This window comes from Orcinus orca, chromosome 17 (genome assembly GCF_937001465.1).
Source record: "Orcinus orca chromosome 17, mOrcOrc1.1, whole genome shotgun sequence".
NCBI classification, from domain to species: Eukaryota; Metazoa; Chordata; class Mammalia; order Artiodactyla; family Delphinidae; genus Orcinus; species Orcinus orca.
Genome location: NC_064575.1, coordinates 70,190,035 through 70,201,175, shown reverse-complemented (window position 1 = coordinate 70,201,175; position 11,141 = coordinate 70,190,035).

Genomic DNA, 11,141 nt, shown 5'->3' with positions numbered 1-11,141 from the left:
ATAAATACTTTTTCATACTTGGTTTCCTTACCAGGTAAATTTTCTTTTAAAGCAATATATCTTGAATTTTTTAACACATACTTTCCACTGACTTATTTATTTTCTATTATTAGCACTTTGGGAAAGCCTTACCTCTGAATCAATGTGGAGATCCCCTTTGGCAAAGCTATATCACAGTTACATTTTTAATCTTAAGAACAAGCAATATGTTACATTATGAACTTCTTGACTTTTATATAATGTGGGAGCTATCAGTTAATATAATTGGAGAGTAGAATATAACCCCCACTGTCCCTTTCTGGGTTCTTCTTTTGATCCATGCACATCCAGGCTGTTTCACTGAGAGGCTATAAGGACAGAACCAGTGGCAGGTGGTATGACAGCTGAATGGGAGGGACAGCTCTCTGCAGAAAAATCATTTCCATCACCCCAGCTTGGTTTTAATCCTTTCCTCTGTAGCAGCAATCTGCATAGATTAAGTAACATCCCACTGCATATACCTTAAATTATTCAATAATATTCTGAGTGTCATCTATGTGGAGCTCATATATATACTGCCTTACCCACAATCTAGAAAAATGTCACTGATATATGAGCCAAAATAAGTACAACAAAGTCACATTCTTAAATATTTCTTCAATTTAAATAAGAAAATATTTAGAAAAGAATGTTTCTTAAATGCATATGTCTATACCGCAGATTATTTAAAAAGGAGTAAGATGCAACTCACATATTGGTGGAATCCATAATACAAAAAGCATTCTCAAAGAAGTTCTTAAATAACCATAATATAAGGAAAAATATGATCTGGCCCATAAAATGTAAAATAATAGCTATTATTTATTACACATCTAATATGTATCAGGCATTGAGTTAGCTACTTGACGTACATTATACCTAACTGCACCCCACACACAAAGAAAACTTTATTAAATAAAAAAAAAAGAATCTTGCTTCAGAAAGCTTAAGTAACCCACTCAAATTCACAGTGTTAATAAGGAGAGTGGATGAAATTTAATACAGGAATTCTTGAATATAACACCCTTGAGCTGGACTATGCTGCAGCTGGGTTAGTCAAGTTTTATGAGGCCTCAAATTGAGGAGAAAACACATCTGATTGAGAGAGATCAGGGAAGGTTCCATGTAGAGATTTGGCACTGTGGTAAATATGGCTACATAGGAAATGGTGTGTAGCGATGGTGTCCAAGAGCTGATGGAGGATCCATGTAGAGCTAGGATTCTATGCTAAGTCTTCCTGTAATGCCCCCTTTGCCACAGTGAACTTTAGGATGAAGTTTAGGATGGGAAAATTCAGGAGCTAATACGGGGGAGAATGCGCATTTTAGGAAGTCATTGATCAATACAGCTGGCGCAAATGAAGAGAAATCTGAACCTAAAGTTCTGGATCCAGAGACAGCTCAGGTGACAAGGTATTCGAAAGGTGTATTGCCTAACCCTGCAAGCTCTGGTCCAGGTCTCTGCTAGAGTAAGTGCACTGGGACTGGAAAGACAAAGGCCAGCTTCAAAGCCAGAGAGGGAGAGGAGGTCAGAAAGGGAGAAGGGGAGGGTCATGTGCTCTAACGTGTAGAGTGCTGGGAGATTTCATCTGGGTACTTCTCTTAGGATTTCTAGTTGAGGACGGTAGCAGAGGCAATACACCTGAGGAATGTATAACAATGCAAATGAGATCATGAAAGTTTGCATAGACTTTAAGCCAGTGATTGCCAAACTTTGTCACAATTAGAATTACTTAAGGAGATTTAAAAACTCCTGATGCCTTTTTAGCACCCCATGCCAATTAACTGGGAATGTTTCAGGAGCCACACGTCCGTAATATTTACAGATTCCCTGGTGATTTGGATGTACATCAACATTTGGGAATCACTGCTTTTTAACCTTTTGTTTACCATACTTTTTAATCCACCATTAACAGGCAAATGGTCACAAGCAGTATATGTCTTGTTACAAAAACTACATTTCCATATGCCTTGCTAGTGTCACCTGCCTAAGTAAATATTCCTAATTCTAATCATTCCATTCTACATATGATCTGAGGCCTCGTCCCCCCTCCTCCCATCCAACATGAGTTTAGGTTATTATAAAGAAAACCTGTGTTCCGGAGCCAGTTCTGCTATGTATTAGACGTGATCTTGAGCAATGCATTCACTAAACAAACATTCTTTCAACATCCTTTATTGTTCTTTGTTCTTTTGTGTGTTTAAATATTGTCTACAAGTAAAACAGACACTGGTCCAGTCTTCATTGGATTTTAGAACATAATGAGGAAGAGAGACAAGTACACTTTGTAACTTAAGTTACTTTTCCTTTATGTTAAGACATTGAACCCATTAATATCCCACTGAAACTTACATGTATCACTTTCAATGGGCTATCACTTGTGTGTGTATGTATATATTTTATAATATATATATTACATATATAATGTATATATATAATATATATATATATACATACACACACACACACACACAAGTACCTGGTTACAGTAAGCATGCAAAAAGGTATCATTCCCATTTTGCAGTTGAGGAAATGAGGCTCAGAGAATAGATCCCAATATCAGTTTGCTCTTTGCATTCACCCTTGTTCAGGTGACTATGATGAGACTGCCCACAGTGCAGCCTGCATCCATCCTTCTTCTAGACACTCAGCCCTGGTTAAAATCATTAAAATGAACAAATTGAATTATACCCCAAAATATTTGATGTCAGGGATATTAATTGTCCAAGGACACATGGCTCTCATTCATAGACCCCTCAAGTGCTTTGTTTAAAGTTGGTTGGTTAATATGAGGCAGAACTTGGGCTTGAATCCATTTCTTCCCTGCCCTGTTATTCTTTCCATTATGCCAGAGTTACCCCTTGTTAACTAACAAACAACAGCTTAAAGGGGAGGAGAGTCAGGCTGATTAGGTAGGTACTGGCAGGATAGTAAACCGCAGAGAGCTGACATCACTGAGCTCTAACTGTTGATAATTTCCTTTTAGGTATTTAAATGAGTTCCATATTTTATTCTCATAATTAGGTGAAGTCAGTATAATTAGCTGCATTTTATAGATGAAGAAACTTAAAATGGCAAGTATTATGTAGCTTGTTCAAGGTCACTCAACCTTTAAAGGAGGAGCCAGGATTCTATCCCAACTCAGTCTGGTTCCGAAGTTCAATATATGTTCATGTGCGCACACACACAAGTCATTAGGACCAAAACACAGCAGTGTGCAGATTAATGGACAATAAATATTGTAATGGGTTAATGGACAATAAGTATTGTAAGACCACTAGATATCAAACTGATAAAGATGATCTCATTATCACTCATGGCCCAAATTTGACTCCTACACTCATAAAATTGCTCGGATTGCAGCTTACAGTTTCTGGAAATGCTCTTGGGGGACATTTACCTTTTCTTTTCTTTCTTTCTTTTATTTTTTTTCAGGGGTGATTAAAGCACAGTCCCTAGTATATACCACATGTGTCCATGTGTGTGACAGGGAGAGAAAGAGTGATTATAATACCAATAAGTGATATGATAACATACAGGAGAGGCGTAGCTTCAGCTCTCCCCCATGGATTTCAGGGATCTTTACTAAGAATGCTTTTCTCTGACGCTGAAGTTTGTTAAGCTTGGGTGTTCTAGCAACCAGAACTGCAGTGAGAATTCTGGTTGTGGATAAACTATGACTTGGTGTAGGGTTATGGTTCTTTGTTGTAGAATTGTCAACACCCACTGCAACCAGCGGCACAAATTTCTTTACCGCTCTGCAGTAAACGAGATACATTTGCTCTGGACAAGGATGTCATAGAGCTGTTGCATCCCAGGAAGTTGCCTGAATTACGCCCATAGTGAGGGCTGCCATGTATAGCATGAAAACCGGAGGGTACTACTTCCATAAGTCATTGCTGAGCTGCTCTATTCTATCATGTCACCGGGGCATTCTGATTCCTAGACTTTTCAAATCTGTGCTGACTCTGATTTAGGTGGGGTTTACTTTGAAAGAAGGAGTTCTGCATAACATCATTTTTTGCTTTGATTTTTCTTAGGTAAGTAATCCAATGCATCTTAGCCTTTACTTTCTGACTCAAACTGCACTAAGCATTCCTCCTTCTTCAACCTGAATTCAACCTTTATTCTTCTGAACTACTTAGCATTCAACTAAAAGGTAGAGATTTCTAAACAGTGTAAACATTTTTTTTTCTAAGTTATTTATACCTAGAACTTAAAATTTGACATGAATAAATCAAAAAGACATGGTTTTACTTAATACTTTGTTTTTCCTTTAGGAAAAAAATTCTGACTGGTTATTTAAATTGATTTAGTGCCGTTATTTATACTGCATATATGTAAAACAGATGTTTAATAAAAGGCTGTCCTGAAGGATCATGCTGAATTATCTCAGATAAAAATTTACCAAAAATAATAACATGCAAAAGATAAAAAAATCTCAATGTTCTGATAAGATAGTGAAGGAGGGTTGAGAAATGTCTGTTTTGGAAAATATTTGGGGAAATTTACATCTGAGGGTATAGTCTTTTCTTTTTTTTTTTTTTAATTGGAGTAAATGTTGTGTTAGTTTCTGCTGTACAGGGAAGTGAATCAGCTAATGTATGCCTGTATCTCCTCCCTCGTGGACCTCCCTCCCCCACCCCTCCATCCCACCTATCTAGGTCTTTAATTATAATTGTTCACCTTAGCACTGCAGAAGCTTGATAACTGCCCCAAGGATACACATTTGCCACCCTGTGGGCAGAAGACATTGTTGTAGTAGTTTTCTAGCAGTATCAAGCGGCCTTTGAATTGTAAAACAAAACGCTGAGGTCAGGTAGATATTTGCTCTGTCTCAAGGAAGAGTCATTAAGTTTAACCTCATTTTTATTGCCTAATAAATAATCCAACAAGTTAAGATTTAATTCTCATTGTGTTTTTATTACTTGGAACTTACAATAGGAAACAGAATTCTAAAAGATAATTTAGGTACCTGTGTTACTGGTGGCTGAAACAAGCAGTTTTCCCATTTCCCAGAAACTCGGAGGCAATTATCTTTGTTCAAAACAGTAAACTGGCATCATCTCCCACATTTATAAGAATATCTTAATTAAAAGATGTAATAAGGTGGGATGGTCAAGGTCATAGTCTCCAGAGTCAAGTAAGCCTTGGTATGAATTCCAGCCCCACCATTAAGCCGTTGTATATTTTTCTCTGAGCCTTAGAATCCTAATCTATGAAATGGGGTCAACAGGACCTCCTAGGATTGCTGTGAAGATTAAAGGAAACGCATTGAAGTGCTTAGCAAGGCCTCTGGTAGACAGTGTTCAATAAATATTGATTATTATTACTTCAGAATAGAGATGGAAATGAAACATAATTTCCGATTCCTATACTATGATGGTATGCTTTTTAAAAATTCTAAAAAACAAAGCAGTTTACCCATTTCTGCCAGTCCCCACCCCCTTCCTCCAGCAACCACCAATCCATTCTCTGTATCTCTGAGCTGTTTTATTTAGTTATTTATTTAGTTATTTATAATCCACATGTAAGAGAGATCAATGGCATCTGTCCTTCTCTGTCTGAGTAAAATTCCATCACACACGTACATTACAGTGTACTTATTCATTCGTTTGTCACTGGACACTTAAGCTGTTTCCTATACTGGCTATTGTATGTAATGTTGCAATGAACATGGGGGTGAATGTATGTTTTCAAGTTAGTGTTTTTGTTTTCTTCAGTTTTCCTTTTCTAACTTTGTTACAAAAATCTTCTAGAGCTGGTCTGATCACCACCACAACCATGACCTTTAAATAGCTAGGGAAGAAATTGCAGAACTGGTTTGAAAAGAAAGAAAACAACTGCTGGATGAAGGAGACCCTTAAGGGCTCAGTGCATTCCCTGCCCCTGCGGCAAAGACAGAGGAGGGCCCTGTGCTCTGTCAGTCTGCACTGACTGTTTGAGTCCACATGATTTATTCACTTAATTAAAATGTATTTATTGAGTACCTACTATGTGAGAGACACTGTTTGTTGGTACAGGAATACACAGCTGATTGAGACACACACGTTCCTAGAGCCATAGAGAGTATTCAGTGCTACTTAGAAAATCAAGCAGGGTCAGGGGAGCGAGCGACAGGAAGTGAAGGAGGCTGGAGGAGACACTTTGGAAGGAGTGGTAAGCTAGGGAAGGTCTCTCAGAAGAGGTATCACTTGGCCTAATGTCTGCAGCCTTTCCTAGATACTGACTTGACTCATTTTTTTTTTTTTTTAAGATGTTGGGGGTAGGAGTTTATTTATTTATTTATTTTGGCTGTGTTGGGTCTTCGTTTCTGTGCGAGGGCTTTCTCTAGTTGTGGCAAGCGGGGGGCCACTCTTCATCGCCGTGCACGGGCCTCTCACTATCGTGGCCTCTCCTGTTGCGGAGCACAGGCTCCAGACACGCAGGCTCAGTAGTTGTGGCTCACGGGCCTCGTTGCTCCACGGCATGTGGGATCCTCCCAGACCAGGGCTCGAAGCCGTGTCCCCTGCATTAGCAGGCAGATTCTCAACTACTGCGCCACCAGGGAGGCCCCCATTTGACTCATTTGAATTCACTTTAGCTTCTCCCTGATCCAAAACAGAAAGCCCCCTTAATAAAAGCTGAGAGAACTCAGTTCTCACCACTGCACTAGGGCAGTGAGAGCAGCTGGTATTCTCTCTCATCCGCCATTTGCTGTCTGGTTAATACAAGGAAGGTCAAGGGGAGGAAAAGGCTCTGATGCCCAATGACCTATAGAGTCCCACTTGGGGTATACGAGCAAACAGCAAAGCTTATATCTGCTCTACAGATGAAACCAATGGAAACCGAAGCGCCTCTCTTATGGTTAAACAGGATTTTGACTGTTGGCATCAAGAGCATCACTGTTGCCACGTAGGTGGAACCAGCAGCCAGCTCCCTTTCGGACAACATCACTCCAGGTCCCTTTTGACTGTACGCACACAGGAAGGTATAGACCCCAGCAATCTTCTCTGAGTACAGGCTGGTGTTGTATCTGTACCTGAGTACATGATATCCATTTTTCCATTACAGCAGGAAAACAGTTTTCAACGTTCTTTTCTAATCTTTCCTTATACAACATGTTTATTAATCAGAAGCAAAAGGATGTTGCCTATTTTGTCATGAAGGTTCACATCTGTTCAGCCAACATTTATTTACTGAGGACAGTCTAGTCACCTGGCATTATGCCACCATGTGAACCCTGTTCCTGGTTGTGTGATTTGGGGTAAGTTACCTAAATACTCAGTCTTGGTTGCCTTGTCATATGTATATGTGATTTGTAACATGAGATTAACAGTATATTTACCACCTAAAGTTATTAAAATTAAATAGGATTTTGCTGTTCAAGTAAACAAAACTTGCTTCAATGCCTGGAGCCTAGTAAATGATGAGTAAAAGTTAGCTGACATAACAATGATGCCAATGATGATATTTAGGAATGAAGACACATTCATCATTCACTTCCTGTGTACCAACCAGAGCCCGGCAATGTTTTATGCCTTTGGGACACATCAGTGAAAATAAACACATACATACACACACACACACACACACACACATATATATATAGAGAGAGAGAGAGAGAGAAAGAGTGAGAGAGAGAGAGAGAGAGACTTTTTACATTATGGTGCACGAAGCTACTCTTTAACACTTGGTTTGGCCTAGATTTCTGTGAAGACTAGTCCTTAGTGAATCATTGGTATCATGTCCAATAGCAACTTAAATCATGTCAATTAAAAGTCTAAAGTCTAATACTTGGTGTAAAAAAATCCAAGTTTTATATTTTAAATATTTATGGAAGGTAGATTTCTAAGTGATCATTCTACCTAGTAGTAAGCTCTTATGATCTAGGATGGGACTAACCATATTTTTCAATTTAACCATAAAGCCATATGTCTGACAAGGATAGTTTGCTTATGAAACAGAGTATTTGAATTGGGGATTGTCTCAGAAATTCTCGCATATATGGTACCCATATCTCTGAAGTCACTCAGGGGAAATTATAAAGAAATACATCCTGTGTGTCAGTCCCTGAGATCAAGCTATTCCCTCAGTAAAGTGACTCTAAATGTACCTGACCCTGTACTGAGATGCTGCACATGTCATGCTAGGCAACAACACAACACCTCGCAGAAATAGAAAGGTTCGATTCTCGTCAATTTGCTGCAGTTTACTAGCAAATTTCCCAGGCTGAAAAAGGACATTCTGTAGACTCCTATGATAGAATAGGGTGTTCCCACTTCAGCAGTGGCCAGCGAACTATGCGAACACTCTCTGTGTCCACACGTGCTGATAAAAGCAAGGAAAATGTGAATAATGGCTAAGAATGGCAGGTGGTTCTTTTGCTGGCTATGGTGATTTGAAACACAAGCAGAACGCACTTTTCCGCTTCTCCCAGGCAGAGTTTTAGTGGCCTTGAAGTTTTTCACTCTTGGGAGAATGACTCATGTCTTGGAAAAGACAAGTTCCTAGTCTGGTGCTCCCAGAACCTTTAGGCATTAGTTAATGTATACTTTGGGAGTTTCAGCATCCGATCAGAAGTTTTAATTAACAAGGGATGCTGTGCTCTCTTGCCTTTCACTGAAAACTCAGCATTTCACCATTGCCCAGCAGCTTGAACTTTCCATTTGTGTCATGATTACCTTTTTCAGGGTACTTGTTGCATTCTTTGAAAATCCTATATAAGTGCTAGAAGTGGAACGCACATTTGATTTTTGTTGTTGATCTTTCGGCTTCCGTGTCAGCTGATACTTTAAACTGAATTGTGTTCCTGATTTTTTAAAAAACACTTTCACAGACACTTTGATTTTGCTCCTCACTGTAGCTCTGTGAAAGCTCATTGACAAGTATTATCATCTCCATTTAATAAAGAGAAATGGTGTCCACGAGCTCGAATCCTGGTCTCCAGCCTGCTTTGTATTACTTACGTTGTAATTAGTTAAGGTGAACTAAACCCAAAATGCATAAGGAGCACAGAAACAAACTCAGAAATCATTTCTTGTTAACATTAAGAGTCCAAGGCATGTATTCCAGATCGATGACTGGCTCCCTTCCATATGGGGGATAAGGACCAAGCTCCCTCTATCTTTGGGCTCTGCAATCCCTTAGGAACTGTTGATATGTACATCAAGACTGTGGAGGGAAAAGAGATATTGCAGGAGGCCCATTCTCCCCCTTAAAAGCCCTATTGGAAGTGGCACGTCTCAGATTAACAAAGGCTGGAATGCCATGGCCACATCAAGCAGTCTGCTCAGAAGGAGTGGAAACACAGTTGGTGAGCAGTCACAGTAAGCTACCCTAAAGTGTAATGCATACCCACTCAGGACCACCTCAGTGATGACCACAGGGGCTAGAATGTGAATGGTGGCACTTGGAGCTGAGGGATGTGATGGCCACACAGCTAGTAAACCAAGATGTTAATAGGGTTTATGTCCACATTCAATTTTAAGTCTTAATGTGGAATAGGAAAATATAAATAGCATTTCCAGTAAGAGATTTTGCAGAGGTAATTGCTTAGCCCAAAGTTCCATTGAAAATAAATTTATCTAACTTTCAAAAACTAGTTGAATTAAAGGAAAAGATTAAATATTAATTACATGTAAATATGACAAAAACCCTGAAGTTGGTGTGAACGAAGATGGGGATACTGCCATTCTACCAATTATGTCCCACATTAGAGTTCATTCTTGGAAGAGGAAAACAAACACTTCATGGGGGGAAAACTATGATATTGTGATTAATTATAATAAAAAATATGTATTTGCTCTTTGTCCTATTTCTGGCTCAGGTTCCTAAAACCCTTGGAATTTCCTATAATGTTAGACGTGTCTTTTGTTTTGTTCATGAGGTGACTTTTGGAGTGCACTTAATGATGGGGCTGGTTGCCAGTGGAGCCAACCATGTGGTTAGATGGTTAGAACTTCCTGTCCTACACTCAGACCTCTGGGGAGGAGAGGGGCTCAAGACTGAGTTGGATTGCCAATGGTCAATGTGATCAATCATGCCTCTGTAATGAGGCCTCCATAAAAACCCAAAAGGAGAAGGTTCAGAGAGCTTCTGGTTTGGTGAACATGTGGAGATTTGGGTACAGTCAGAGGGAACATAGAAGCTCTGCACCCTTTTCCCATACCTTGCCCTATGCATCTCTTCTATCTGGCTGTTCCTGAGTTATATCCTTTTATAATAAACCAGTAATCTAGTGAGTAAACAGGTTTCTGGGTTCCGTGAGTATTCCTGGTTGGTGCTGTCGCTTTCTGTGTGGAAATTTAAGGACCAAGCTCCCTCTGTCTTTGGACTCTGAAATGCCCTAGAAGCTTGTTGAATGCCCTAGAAGCTCTGTTCTGTGGAAGGAAAAGAGGGATTGCACGAGGCCCACCTTCTGTCTTTTAAAAGTCCCTATTGGAAGTGACTTTTCTCATATTTCCATAAGGCTGGAATGTTATAGCCACATCAAGCGGTCTGTGATAAGAAAAAGAGAAAACACAATTTGTGAGTAGGCACACTAAGATTCCCCAAAGTGTAATGGGTATCCACTCAGCATCACCTCAATGTATGATGAGGAGTAGAATTTGCCATCCCAATATATGTCTCTTTGGCATAAGGATTATATTGAGCTAAAGGCAATTAAAACCCAGCAGATTCAGGAAAAGCTCATTACTTCCCCTTCCATTGCCTAAATTTGCACTGGAAAGTGATCTTACACCAGGAGGAGAGCTATTACTAGAGATACCTTTGTGCGTAAGAAACTTATCTCCCTTAACAGGGCAACTTTTGTTTTCCAAACATCTCCTCCTTTCCCGTAACCCCAGACTCCTATGTGTTTCGTTTCCTTAGCTCAGAATGTTATAAGGCCTCCAATACCTGGCTGCCCTTTGAGTCATCATATCTTTATGGGGCTGCTGTAAGGAAGTGACTAATTTATTGTTAATTTATCTTACATAATTTTAATTGTTTAACCAACAAAAGAACCTGTAAGGGAAGAAAGAAGAAGTCTTTCTTTCTTGTAATTTGTTCCTCAACTTGTCCATTGCTCACTCTGGGGCTGCTACAGTTGAGATAGTGGGACTTCTGACACGAGCCAACAGAAGGTAAAGATTCTTACC